A 14,776-nucleotide genomic window follows, 5' to 3' on the forward strand; every position below is an offset into this window, starting at 1 on the left:
GAGAATTTTTGCATCCGTGTTCTTCAGGGATATTGGTCTATACTATATTCTTTTTAGTGAGGTCTTTGGTTTTCAGATCAAGGTAGTGCTAGCCTGAATGAGTGGAAGTTCTCCTTCCACTTCTATTTTTTGAAACAGTTTCAGAAGTTGATTTTTTAGATATTTGGTAGAATGCCACTGAGAGGCCATCAGGCCCTGGACTCTTGTTTGTTGGGAGATTTATTATTACAGATTCAATTTTCTTACTGGTTTTGGGTATTTACAGGTTTTCTGTTTCTTTCTGTTTCAGTTTAGGTAGTTTATATGTTTCGAAGAATGCATCCACTTCTTCTATATTGCCTAATTTGTTGGCATATATTTGCTCACAATATTCTCTTTTATTTGTTTTTTTTACCCTTTGGTGTTGGTTTTGATCTCTTCTCTTTCATTTATGATTTTATTTATTTGGGTCCTTTCTCTTTTCTTTTTGATAAGTCTGGTTAGGGCTTTATTGATCTTTCAAAGAACAAGCTTCTAGTTTTGTTGATCTGCATTACTTTTTGTTTTGTTTCTACCATATATCATTGATTTCTACCCTAATCTTTATTATTTATCTTCTCCTGCTGAATTTAGGCTTTATTTGCTGTTCTTTTTCCAGCTCCTTTAGCTGTATGGCTTGTTTGTGTATTTGAGACTTTTCTTGTTCCTTGAGAAAGGCTTGTATTGCTATATACTTTCTTCTTAGGACTGCCTTTGCTGCATCCCAAAGGTTCCAAACTGGTGTATTCCTTTTCATTTCCTTCTATTTTTATTTTTTTTTCTTTAATTTCTGGTTTACCCACTTGTTCTTTAGTAAGATGCTCTTTAACCTCCATTTATTTATGTTCCTTCAAATTGTTTTCTTGTGGTTGACTTCAAGTTTTAAAGCATTGTGGTCTGAAAACATGCATTGTAGAATCTCAGTCATTTTGTACCAGTTGAAATCTTATTTGTGATGTATTCTGAAGAATGTTCCATGTGCACTCAAAAAGAATGTGTATTCTGCTGCTTTATGATGAAATGCTCTGAATATATCTATTAAGTCCATCTGGTCCAGTGTGTCATTCAAAGCCCTTGCTTCCCTGTTGATATTCTGCTGAGATGATCTGTCCATTGCTGTTAGTGGGTTGGTAAATTCCCCTCATATTATTGTATTATTATCAATAAGTTTCTTTAATTTTGTTATTGGGTTATATACTTGGCTCTCCCAAATTAGGGGCATAAATATTTGCAACTGGTAGATCTTCTTGTTGTGTAGACCCTTTTATTATGATATAGTGTCCCCCTTCATCTCTTATAACATTATTTGGTTTAACTTCTAGTGTGTCTGATACAAGGATTGCAACTCCTGCTTTCTTTTGATTTCCATATCCATGATAAATGATACTCCACCACCTCACTTGCAATCTGGAGGTATCTTTAGGTCTAAAATGAGTCTCTTTTAGGCAACATATCGATGAGTCTTGTTTTGTATCCATTCTGATACCCTGTGTCTCTTGATTGGAGAATTTAGTCCATTTACATTCAGAGTAATTATTGAAAAGTATGAATTTAGAGTCTCTTTTAGGCAGCATATCGATGAGTCTTGTTTTGTATCCATTCTGATACCCTGTGTCTCTTGATTGGAGAATTTAGTCCATTTACCTTCAGAGTAATTATTGAAAAGTATTAATTTAGTACCATTGTATTACCTGTAAAGTCACTGTTTCTGTAAATTGTCTATTTTCATTTCTGATCTTTTTTACTTTGGGGTTCTCTTTCCACCCAAAGAACCCCCTTTAATATTTCTTGCAAAGCTGGTTTAGTGTTCACATATCCCTTTAGATTTTGTTTGTCCTGGAAGCTCTCTATCTCTTCTTCTATTCTGAATGACAGCCTTATTAGACAAATTATTCTCGGCAGCATATTTTTCCCATTTAGCACATTGAATATATCATGCCAGGCTCTTCTGGCTTTCCAGGTTTCTGTGGACTGGTCAGCTGTCAATCTTATGTTTCTACCTTTGTAGTTAAGGACCTCTTGTCCTGAGCTGCTTTCAGGATTTTCTCTTTATCTTTGAAATTTGTAAGCTTCGCTGTTATATGTCAAGGTGATCTATTTTTATTGATTTTGAGGAGGGTTCTCTGTGCCTCCTGTACTTAAATGCCTATTTCCTTCCCCAGATTAGGGAAGTTCTCAGCTGAAAGATGAAGAAGCTTCTATTATATATTTAATGTCTTTCTCTCTTTCCTATTTTGGATATACTTTCTTCTAATAAGCAGACCAAAACACACCCAGGATCTAGCTTTTTGTTTGTTCTGTGTATTTCTTGTTTGATTTTTTTCTTATCTTTTTTTCTTCTGTTCACCCCCGCAATGTTGTTATTGTTGTCTTTTCTCGTTCTTCCTACTATCTTTTCTTGACAAAATGACAAGATGGGGAAATTAACGCCAAAAGAGAGAACAGGAAGTAGTACTCACTGCCAGAGATTTAATCAATACAGATATAAGTAAGATGTCTGAAGTGGAATTTAAAACAATGATAATAAAATACTAGCTGGGCTTGAGAAAAGCACAGAAAACACTAGAGGGTCACTTACTGTAGAAATCAAAGAACTAAAATCTAATCAGGCCAAAATTAAAAATGTTATTACCAAGATGCAATCCCAAAAGGAGGCTCTAAAGGTGAGGATAAATGAGGCAGAAGAGAAAGTCAATGATGTAGAAGGGGAAAAATAAATGATGGAAAATAAGGAAGCAGAAAAGAAGAGACAAGGATGACTGGATCATAAAGGGAGACTTCAAGAACTCAGCAATTCTATAAAGTAAATTAATATCCAGATAATAGGGGTCCCAAAGATGAAGAGAGGGAGAGTAGAGTAGAAGATTGATTTGAATAAATTATAGCTGAGAACTTCATATTTATTCATATATATATGAATAAATGAAAGGAAACCAAGAATAATATACAGAACATATATAAAAATAAAAATTAGAAAATAATTTTTAAAAATTGAAAAAAAATAGCTTAAGAAATAAAGCTGAAAGACTAAAGAATAAAAATACCCACTAATGCTATATACTGTTTTCCCCCAAAGCTGAAGCATTACAGTTCTCTGTGATCAGTAAACTTGGTGCAGTCCAGTTGTTCCTGAAGGTCTTCTGGGGCAGGAGCTGTTATACTGGTTCTCAGATGTCCTTGGCTTTGTGGAAATGCACCTTCCTTGTCAGAGGGCCGGGCTCAGTGTAAGTGGCTCCCAATTGCACTATGTGGCACTGTTTTGCTTCCTGAAGGCCTTCAGCATCCATGGGCAGGATGAAAATGGCAACACCCTGCTCTCTAGGTCTAGAGTTGAAAGTCTGCTCCCTACTCTTCAATGAGCCTTCACAGGAATGCAGTCAATCACTCTTGTCTCCATGCTTTCCTTCACCTAGACTGTGGCCCAGTGTTTTAATCTCAGGTATGTGAGTGAATTTCAAGACTCCAAATTTTATGGACTCCTACAGCACAGACCTGTGCTGTTCCTCCCCAGAGGAGGGAGGAGTGTGTCACTGTGCTTCTGCCTTTTAGCTGGGCCCCTGCCAGGAGAATGGTTACAGGACTATGCAGAGATTCACAGTTAATGGCAACACAGAGCAGAAAGCCAGCATTGATTCAGCAGACTTCCCCACTCTGATGCTTGGGAACTCCACCACACTTGGGCATCTCCATTCTTCTTGGGACCCTGGGGATGCTTCAACCATGCTGTCTTACCTGGGTTTCTGCCCTGCTTTGCCACCGAAGCCCCTTTAAGCCAGGGACATCGTCCACTGGAGCAGACTTCTAAAAGTTCCAATTTTGGGGATGCCTGGGTGGCTCAGTGGTTGAGTGTCTGCCTTTGGCTCAGGGTGTGATCCTGGAGTCCTGGGATTGAGTCCCACATCGGGCTCCCTGCGTGGAGCCTGTTTCTCCCTCTGCCTGTGTCTCTGCCTCTTTCTCTGTGTCTCTCATGAATAAAAAATAAAATCTTTTTAAAAAAAGTTCCAATATTTGCTCTCTGCTGCTTATAGTGTTTTGCAGTAGCTTCATTCCAGCTTCCTCCCCTCCACCATATCCTCCAATATATTGCTCCAGATCCTACCTTCCTAAAATGCTCCCTTTTCTGTTTATAGAATTGCAGCAATTCTTTTCTCAAATATCCAATTGATTTTGCTAGTGTTCAGAATGATTTGATAACTATCTAGCTGAATTCCAGGGACCAGATGAACTTAGGGTCTCCTATTCCTCCACTACCTTAACCAGCTTTTTCTTTTCTTTTGTTTTATAATTCCACTTATGAGTGAAATCATGATATTTGTCTTTCTCTGCCTGACTTATCTCAAACAGCACTATATCCTCTAACTCCATCCATGTTGCAAACTATGAGATCTCATTCTCCTTTTTTATGACTGAGTTATTAATATTCTCTGTGTGTGTGTGTGTGCAGTGTGTGTATTACATCTTTATCCTTTTGTTTACTGATGTAAACTTTGGTTGTTTTCATATCTTGGCTATTATAAACAATGCCACATAAACATAGGTATACATATATCTTTTTGAATTAGGGTATTTGTTTTGTTCGTGTCAATACTCTGTGTTGAGTTTTAAAAAAAACAAATGGTATTTGTTTTTTTAATATTCTTAGGAAAGTCCATACTGTTTTCCACATGGCTGCATCAATTTGCATTCCCACCAACAATGAACTTTCATTTTTAGCACATCTGCACCAACACTTGTCATTTCTTATCTTTTATTTTTATTTTAGCCATTCTCACAGTTTTAAGATGATATCTCATTGTGTTTTGGATTTGCATTTCCCTGATGATTCGTGAATTTGAGCATCTTATTCATGTATCTGTTAGCCATTTGAATATCTTCTTTGGAAAAATGTCTATTCGAGTCCTCTGTCCATTTCTAAAAATTGGATCATTTGCTTTTTGGGGGTGTATTTTGGATACTAACTGCTTATAGAATATATTATTTGAAAGTATCTTCTCCCACTCAGTAGGTGCCTTTTTGTTTTGTTGATGGTTTCCTTCACTGTGCTAAACATTTTGTTTTGATGTAGAATCAATAGTTAATCTTTTTTCTTTTATTTCCTTTATCTTAGGAGACATTCCTAGAAAAATATTTCTATAACCAACATCCTAGAGATTATTGTCTGTGTTTTCTTCTAGGAGTCTTATGGTTTCAGATCTCATATTTAGGTCTTTAATCCATTCTAAGATTTTTGGCATGGTGTAAGAAAGTGGTCCCTATTTCATTCTATGCAGGTGGCTGTCCAGTTTCCCCAACATCATTTGTTGAAGAGATCATCAGTTTCCTGTTGTATATTCTTTCATTCTTTGTCATAGATTAACTGACCATGAAAGCATGGGCTCATTTCTGATCTTTATATTCTATTCCATTGATCTATGTGTCTACTTTTGTGCCCATACATACCATGCTGTTTTGATGATTACAGCTTTGTAATATAACTTGCAGTCTGAAATTGTGATACATCCTGTTTTGTTCTTCTTTCTCAAAGTTGCTTTAACTATTGAGGGCCTTTTATGGCTCCCTACACATTTTTATATTATTTGTTCCAGCTCTGTGAAAAATGCTGTGATTTGTCCTGTAGAAATTTTCATGTGCACTTGTAAAAAACTATAGTCTGTTATTTTGGATTGAATGTTCTGTTTATGTCTGTTAGGTCCATCTGGTCTAATGTGTCTTTTAAAGCTACTATTTCCTTGTTGATTTTCTGGCTTGATCTATGCATTGATGTATGTAGGTTTTAAAATCCTCTACTATTATTGCATTACCGTTAATTTCTCTCTTTAAGTCTGTTGATAGTTGCTTTTTGTATTAGGTGCTCTCGTGTTGAATTAATTGATATTCATAATTGTTATATCCTCTTGTTGGATTATTCCCTTTATCATTATGTAAAATCTTTTTTTTTTCTTTTGATACAGTCTTTGTTTTGAAGTCTTTTTTTCTAGGTATTACCACCATAGCTTTCTTTTTGTTTACATTTGTATGGTAAATGTTTTTAAGACGTTAAAAAATTAAGTAAATCCCCTTACTTTCAATCTCGCATGTGTCTTTAGGTCTGAAATGAATCTCTTGCAGGCCGTATACAGATAACTCTTGCTTTTGCAGCCTGTCAGTCACCCTGTCTCTTTTGGCTGGAGCATTTAGTCCATTTACATTTACAGTAATTATTGATAGTTATGTATTTATTGCCATTTTGTTACTTGTTTTCCATTTGTTTTTGCAGTTCTCTGTTCCTTTATTCTTGTCTTGTTTCCTTCTTTTGTGGATTAATGGCTTTGTCTATTGTTATACTTGTATTTCTTTCTCCTGTGTGTGTGTGTGTGTGTGTGTGTATTTATTATAGGTTTTTGATTTGTGGTTAGCACTACACTTATATATAACATCTTATGTATATAGCAGTCTACATTAAATTGATGTCAAAGGTTTGAACCTATTCTAAAAGGACTGAATTTTTGCTCCCCTCCATGTTATATGTATATGACATTATATATTTCACATCCTTTTATTTGTGAATCTCTTGACTGATTTTTGTATAATTGACCATACTACTTTTATGTTTTAACCTCTGTACTGTTTTTTTAAGTTATTAATCTACCATGTTTGGATTTACCTGTGATTTTTGTTTCCTTTCATAATTTTCTTACTTCTAGTTATGGCCTTTTCTTTCCATTCTAATAAATCCCTTTAGCATTTCTTATAAAGTGGTTTAGTGGTGATGAACTCCTATAACTTCCGTTTGTCCAGGAAACTCTTTATCCTTTAATTTTGAATAGACTTACTAGGTAGAGTATTGTTGGTAGTGGATTTTTAACTTTCAGCATTTTGAATATATCATGCCATTCCCTTCTGACCATAAGTTTCTGCTCCTTAGATTAATTTTGTTGGAGGCTTTCTGTTTTTCTTGGATCTGGATATCTGTTTCCTTTTCCAGATTAGGGAAGCTTTCAGCTGTTATGTCTTCCAATAAGTTTTCTGACCCCCTTTTTTCTCTTCTCCTGTGATCATGAGAACGCAAATATTATTATGGTTGGTGATATCTCTGCATTCCTTTAACCTATTCTCATTGTTTATTATCCTTTTTTAAAAAAGACTTTATTTATTTATTCATGAGAATGCACAGAGAGGAGAGAGAGAGAGGGGTAGAGACATAGGCAGAGGGAGAAGCAGGCTCCATGCAGGGAGCCTGACATGGGACTTGATCCCAGGTCTCCAGGATCACACCCTGGGCTGAAGGCAGTGCTAAACTGCTGAGCCACCTGGGCTGCCCTATCTTTTTTTTTTTTTTTTAATTTCTGATGCTTAATTTGGTTTCTTTATATTACCCTTTCTTGCAGATTAACAATCTCTTATGTATTCTTTAATTTGCTCCAGTGTATTTTTTATTCTAGTTACTGAGTTCTTCATCTCTTATTGATTTTTATATGTTCTATTTCTTTGTTGAATGTCTCACTGAGATCTTCCACTCTTTTCTCAAATCAGGTGAGTGTCTTTATGACCAGTACTTTGAGTTCTTTATTAAGCTTATTATCTTTATTTCATTTAGTTCTTTTACTGTGATTTTGTCCTATTCTTTCATTTGGGACATAGTCCTCTGTATCATTGTGTCTAACTCTGTGTTTATTTCTATATATTAGGAAGGTCAGGTGTATCTCCTGATCTTGAAAGTAGTGGCATTATGAGGAAGAGGTTCTGTGCTGCCCTCTAGCAATATTTCCTTGGTCACCAGAACCACGTGTCCCTGGGGTATTTCTTATGTGGACCTTGTGTGTCCTACTCTTGTGACTAATCCATGATTGCCTTAAGCATAGTAGGCTGCAATGGCCCTCTTTGCCTGCTATGGATTCACTGGAAATGACCTGTTAGAAGCTGCCGTGGGCTTACAGTCAGGTGGTGTCAGCAATCAGGCTAGCTGTCTGCCCTCAGTCTGCATTCAACAGTTGTGTGCACACTGAACTGCAATGCTCTATCACTGTGCCCTCTTCTGAGAGGTTTTTGCTGGTATGTGGGGCCAGCAGTCAAACCAGGTGACTTCCCTGATGCACTGAACTGTGAGGTGTTCTCCTGTGCTGGTGTATGGAATGATCTTACTCTTTTCCCAGAGCACGAGTCATTTTATAGTAGGAGTCATTGCTCCCTCTGGGGCTGCTTGCTGGGTACATCAGGGCAGGGCTGCTTTGGAGAGCTGCCTGCCAAACTGGAGAGATTGGATGGGTCATGTCCACAGGAGAATGTGGGATGAGGCATGCAGTGCCAATAGATAGGTGGAGAGTGTTAGCACCAGTTCCTGAATGTGTCCAGTCATCTAGGTTGAAGAAGGAGAAGAAAATAACAACCAGCACTTTTGTTTGGAGAAGTCTCCTGAAGATCTTTATCCCTCCAGTGCATCCTCACAGACTAGCAAATAAATCTCCTTCCTGTATACCCCAGGTGCTTTTCAAATTGCTGCCTTGATGCTGTGCCTCAGCCAGGTTACTTGTTATGCTGGCTCTTTAAGGGTGGAGGACTCAGTTTCTTATTGCTCTTTAGCAATCCAGGAGCCAAGCTTGCTGATTTTAAAGTATCCTGAGTTAAGTTCCACCGATTTTAAAAACTATGAAAATTAAGTTCCACTGGTTTTAAAAGTTAAATTTTATGAGAACTCATTTTCCTAGTGCAGGTCCCCTGTGCCTTGATGCCTGGCATGTGTTCTGATCCTCTTGTTTCTTCATCCTTGGGGTTTCACTCACATTCGTGGCTAGTACCCCAGAGTGTTTGGCTCCCAACTGTATCTCTGCCTCTCCTACCCTTCTCAGTGTGTCCTCCTCTCTATAATTAACTGGAAGATCAATTATGCCAATCTTCAGTTAGTTTTCGAAGTTAGTTGTATAAATGTAGTTGGTAATTCAGGGTATCTATGGGAGAAAGTGAGCTCAGGATTTTCTACTGTGCCATCTCCTTACCTCCTCCTGGTTCCTGAAGCCTTATGTTTTAATTTATAATTTTAGATTGAATGTACTCATTACTACAGGAGTAATTCAGTAGACAGCATTCTAATTTTCAAATTGTGTTATTGAAAAATTTTTGTTGATATTTCTATTTTCATTATGAATTCATAAGAATTTTTATAGCCAAATAGCAGACTGACTTTTGCAAACTTTTTTTATGGATATAAGAATGCATGCATTTTAATTGCTGCATACAAAATTATATATAGTTCTATTTGAATGAGTTTGTTGATTATTCAAATTCTCTATTTCCTTGCTCAATTAGTACATTTTTGCTTAATCCAAAAAATGTAATAAAATAGCAAACCCACACACAATAAAATACTTTGACTTATTTTTATGGGGGAAAAGCTATAAATAAATTGTGGCATATACATACTAGGCAAAATTCAGAAGGCACATTTCAAAAGTGTTTGTATTGTATAACTTCATTTTTACCCAAATGTGAATCAAATAGAGATCTGCACAGAGATACCCAGAGATATATGCAGAATATCATTCTTTCCCTGCCTATTAGAATTTAACAATTTAGCAGAGTATTGATAAATATATGTGTGTAAGGAAACTTTCTGGGACTAGGAAAAGAATCATCTGAAAGAATTAGAGGGAGTGGTAATCATTGTCACACAAGGCTGGGAAGAGTGCTTGTTTCCACTGGACAGGCTGGAAAACCTAATAATTCAAGGGGACTCTGCTTAAAGTACTCAGATGGGTCTTCATTTATTGTGTAAAGTAGCAAACCCTAGACTGAGAACTTCTCTGGCTCCACCTAACACTTTTTAAAGGCAAGACCGAAATTTATCAAAATTTCCCAGTAACTAGATCCACACTAAAAAACAAAATCCACCAAAAAGGTGTAATTCACAATTTCTGATATCCAAAGATTACCAGGGATGCAAAGGAGGAAATACGACCTAAAGAAAAATAAGTCAATTCAAAAGAGCCCAGAGCTGATGGGCATTTTAGAATTAGAGAAGAATCTTAAACACATTACAATGGCTGTGTGCCTGCTTTTCAAAACGATAAGTAAACACAAGGAAGATATATTTTTTAAAAGACCAAAATCAAACTAGTAGAGGTGACAAACTACAATGACTGAGATGGAGATACACTATGTGTACTCAGTAGCATATTAGTTATAGCAGGCAAAACGATTAGTGACCTTGATATATGAACCAATAATTTCACTCTTAGATTGAAACCTCCAAAATGTGTGTATGTTCACCAAAAAACACTTAACACATATATTTATAGCAGTGGTATCTATAATAAACCCACACCCAAGTCCCCATAAACATTAAAGTGGATAAATAGATTATGGTGCATTTACACAATGGAATAACAGAGAAATGAAAATGAACAAAAATATTACTCTCTAATAACATGAATTAATCTCAACATATCATCAAATGTATCTAGACATAAAACAATGCATGCAGTATGATGCTATTTATATGAAGTTAGAAACAGGCAAACTACTTTTTAGCAGTAGAAATTAGGGTAGTGAACACATTTGAGAGGTCATAAATGGGAATTTAATATGCTGAAAAAATTCCACTTTTTTGGTATGATTGGTAATTTAATGAGTGTGATTATTGTGATGAAGCTGGATTCTAGGGTATTTCTGCAGATAAGTGAGAGGTGGGAAAGCCCATGGATAGCTAAAAAGGAGAAGTGAAAAAATATTCTAGTGCCAGGAATTGAAAAGTCTTCTTTATTTCTAACAGATCTTTTGTTTGGATAATTCAGAAAACACTCAATAGATATTTCTTTTTTTTTTTTTAATAGATATTTCTTGATTTTTTACCTGTCTTAAAATTTTTGTCAACCTACAGAATTATAAAATTTACTCCTGGGCTAGGATATTGAGAGAATTTATAAAAATAAAGTTAGCGCCATTTCTCTAAAGTTTTTATTTCACCAATAATATTTTTATTTTTGTGTCATTTTTCCATATTATGCATCATTCATGTCTTTGGATGCTTTCATATTTTACATAAAATATCAAACATCATGCTTCATATCATTCCTACAGAAAAGTTAGTGTCATTCAAAATTGTTCAGTGTCATATTTCATTTGCTAGAGTAAGAAAGATGATTGTTAACTTTTGACAGGCCACAATTTTGGGGTAGAAATTGTCACACTTTAAATTGCTAATTAAATTAACATCTACATCACTCTACATACCTTTTAGGAATGTGCTTATCAACAGTTCTATTTGCACTGCATTTGCTCAATTTATTATATTTTCCAATGTAATATGAATTGCAGTTTTGGAATTGACTGACACTTCTACCATTTCCAAGGGTTTTGTGACAATGCTCATAAGACTTGACCCTAAAATTTCAACACTGTGTTTTTCTTTATTTATCTATATATGTACAGATTCTTCTTGCTAAGTCACTTACTAACCTTTCCTCTCTGAAAAAGAACTTTTTTGTGTCATTTTCTGTATACAATCACGAAAATTTTTTTCCAAAATACAACATAATATTAAACATGTGAATAACATTGATTAGTCTAATTATTTTCTCCAAGAGTTGATTGCTACTATTTTTCAATGTACTATTATTAAGAAATTTGGACCACATGTTTTTAATAATGAATTTATATATGATACATAAATTTATACTTATCCCCTACCATACTACATAAACAGGTGTACATGTGTGTGCGTGTGTGTGTACACACACACACACACACACACACTTCAAGATAGTACCTGTGTAAATCTCCATGAAAATATTTTAGTTTTCTCCATCAGAATAAAATATACCTTCATATTTTCTTTAATGGGGTGGTTTTGGAGAATATAATTTGTGCTTTCTGATGCTATTTAAATAATTATGTAATACTGAATACTCAAAGGAATATTTTACTATTTGTATATATATATATATATAAATAATTATAATGTGAAATAATAGGAAGTGAATTTTAATAAATAACTCATGACTTCCTCTGTGAGATTTCTGTTCATGTCTTTTGCCCATTTCATGATTGGATTGTTTGTTTCTTTGGTGTTGAGTTTAACAAGTTCTTTATAGATCTTGGAAACTAGCCCTTTATCTGATATGTCATTTGCAAATATCTTCTCCCATTCTGTAGGTTGTCTTTGAGTTTTGTTGACTGTATCCTTTACTGTGCAAAAGCTTCTTATCTTGATGAAGTCCCAATAGTTCATTTTTGCTTTTGTTTCTTTTGCCTTTGTGGATGTATCTTGCAAGAAGTTACTGTGGCCGAGTTCACAAAGGGTGTTGCCTGTGTTCTTCTCTAGGATTTTGATGGAATCTTGTCTCACATTTAGATCTTTCATCCATTTTGAGTTTATCTTTGTGTATGGTGAAAGAGAGTGGTCTAGTTTCATTCTTCTACACATGGATGTCCAATTTTCCCAGCATAGACATGGCCAACATGCATATGAGAAAATGCTCTGCATCACTTGCCATCAGGGAAATACAAATCAAAACCACAATGAGATCCCACCTCACACCAGTGAGAATGGGGAAAATTAACAAGGCAGGAAACAACAAATGTTGGAGAGGATGCGGAGAAAAGGGAACCCTCATACACTGTTGGTGGGAATGTGAACTGGTGCAGCCACTCTGGAAAACTGTGTGGAGGTTCCTCAAACAGTTAAAAATAGACCTGCCCTACGACCCAGCAATTGCACTGTTGGGGATTTACCCCAAAGATACAAATGCAATGAAACGCCGGGACACCTGCAACCCGATGTTTATAGCAGCAATGGCCACGATAGCCAAACTGTGGAAGGAGCCTCGGTGTCCAACGAAAGATGAATGGATAAAGAAGATGTGGTTTATGTATACAATGGAATATTACTCAGCCATTAGAAATGACAAATACCCTACCATTTGCTTCAACGTGGATGGAACTGGAGGGTATTATGCTGAGTGAAGTAAGCCAGTCAGAGAAGGACAAACATTATATGGTCCCATTCATTTGGGGAATATAAATAATAGTGAAAGGGAATATAAGGGAAGGGAGAAGAAATGTGTGGGAAATATCAGAAAGGGAGACAGAACGTAAAGACTGCTAACTCTGGGAAACGAACTAGGGGTGGTAGAAGGGGAGGAGGGCGGGGGGTGGGAGGGAATGGGTGACGGGCACTGGGGGTTATTCTGTATGTTAGTAAATTGAACACCAATAAAAAATAAATTAAAAAAATAACTCATGATAAACATCTATGTTATACATTGTTATTTGGAGTGGTGCTTCTAGGGTTTTGATACCAGCAGCAGCCTTAAAGATGATAAAGCTGTTACTGGAGTCCTTCTGTGTCCTGAGGAATTATTATTTAAGTTGATGTTACTATCAAGGCTGCATTTTTTTCTACTGACATCTCTCTCTAAAAAAAAGAATATTTCCCAGATACATTTTTTTTTTCACTGACAGACTAAATATCTACCTGATTTGAAAAGTGAAATCCATTCCATTTTCCCAACCCATCCAGTGCTAATTTTCCATAAAAAAGAGGGGATGTTTGAGCTAACATCTCTGAGTACCTCATTTTCAGAACTTATCTATAAAAATGGGGGCAATGTTTTCTTTGCTGGACTTGGAAACTGTGTTTTAGTACTTATATATTTTTATGTTAAAGGAAGATAATTAATATGAAAGTATCTAAATGTGATAAGTGTAATATACAGACAAATATTATGAATTAACTGGTGTCTGCCTTTCAAAATATCAAATAATTGGGTCATCTTTAAATATTCCTTCTATAACAATATTATGTTATTTTTAGTAATGGGGCAAGAGCACTGTTAAGTTCTCTGTTTTATATGGTATATCTAGGGTGTTAGGCAGATACTGTACCTCAAAAAAAAAAGAGCTAGTCAGAAACCCTTCAAAATCAGTCACAAAGTCTGTAGGCTAGTGATAGTATTTCTCTTCCTACTGAGTACCTTTTAGCACGAACAGGTTCAAATGGATACATAGAATATTTTGTAATCCTTGGCTTCTCTCTGTATTTTTTATCTCCAACAGTACCTCGGGCCCTCCTTCCTCAGAGTTCTCATTTCATGGAGACCAAGACCCCAACAACCATCTTACTGATTACCTCTAAAGTAAGTAACTTGGCCTTTTGGTTCTCTTAAGACTGAGTTTAATACTCAAAATCTTCAGAAAGAAGTATCAACAAGGAAAACAAATCTTGCTTGTGCTTATTATCAGAATAAAGTCTATGTGATATTAGACAGAGCCCTTTCTTTGTCTAAACAAAGATAAAAAGGAGCAAAGAAGGAGGTAAAGAAGGTGTGCAGAACACATTCATTAGTCAAATCTGTTTATTTAGTGTTCTTGGTAACCTCCAAATCTCAACCAGCATGCACTAGGAGACTCGCTCATCAGGAAACACTCTCTGTGTCTGTTTGCCAGGTAGTTATTGGCCAATTTCTTTGAATTATTAGTTCAATACATCCAAAGCCAACATTGAAGATAGAGTCATTTGTCTTTATAGGGCCTTTATTATCAGTCAAATGACAAAATTACTTTGGCAGCCTTAAGTGGCAATAGTTTTTTTGGGGGGCTATACTTTTAGTTTCTTAAAAAAACCCAATTATATGCATTCATATTTATCCCTGAATGTTCCACAGGCCCACTCATTCATTTATGGGGGCATGATATAAGAGAAGATTCTGAAGAAAATTAGACCAAAATAAGTATATCCTAGAAAGACCGAATTCTCATATAATATTTTAAATTGCACATTGTTTTT

At 35.7% G+C, this 14,776-nt stretch overlaps 1 long non-coding RNA gene across 1 annotated transcript in view; it reads left to right on the forward strand.

The window, feature by feature from the left end:
- The first annotated feature begins 1,069 nt into the window (after nucleotides 1-1,069).
- LOC125754515 (uncharacterized) overlaps nucleotides 1,070-14,776 on the forward strand; it is a 72,503-nt gene continuing 58,796 nt past the window's right edge. Inside the window, exons 1-2 of the long non-coding RNA XR_007408938.1 lie at nucleotides 1,070-1,144; nucleotides 14,047-14,126. This is a non-coding gene — a long non-coding RNA (uncharacterized LOC125754515). The remainder of the gene's footprint in view (nucleotides 1,145-14,046; nucleotides 14,127-14,776) is intronic.

Source organism: Canis lupus, chromosome 37 (assembly GCF_003254725.2).
Source record: "Canis lupus dingo isolate Sandy chromosome 37, ASM325472v2, whole genome shotgun sequence".
In the NCBI taxonomy this organism is placed as follows: Eukaryota; Metazoa; Chordata; class Mammalia; order Carnivora; family Canidae; genus Canis; species Canis lupus.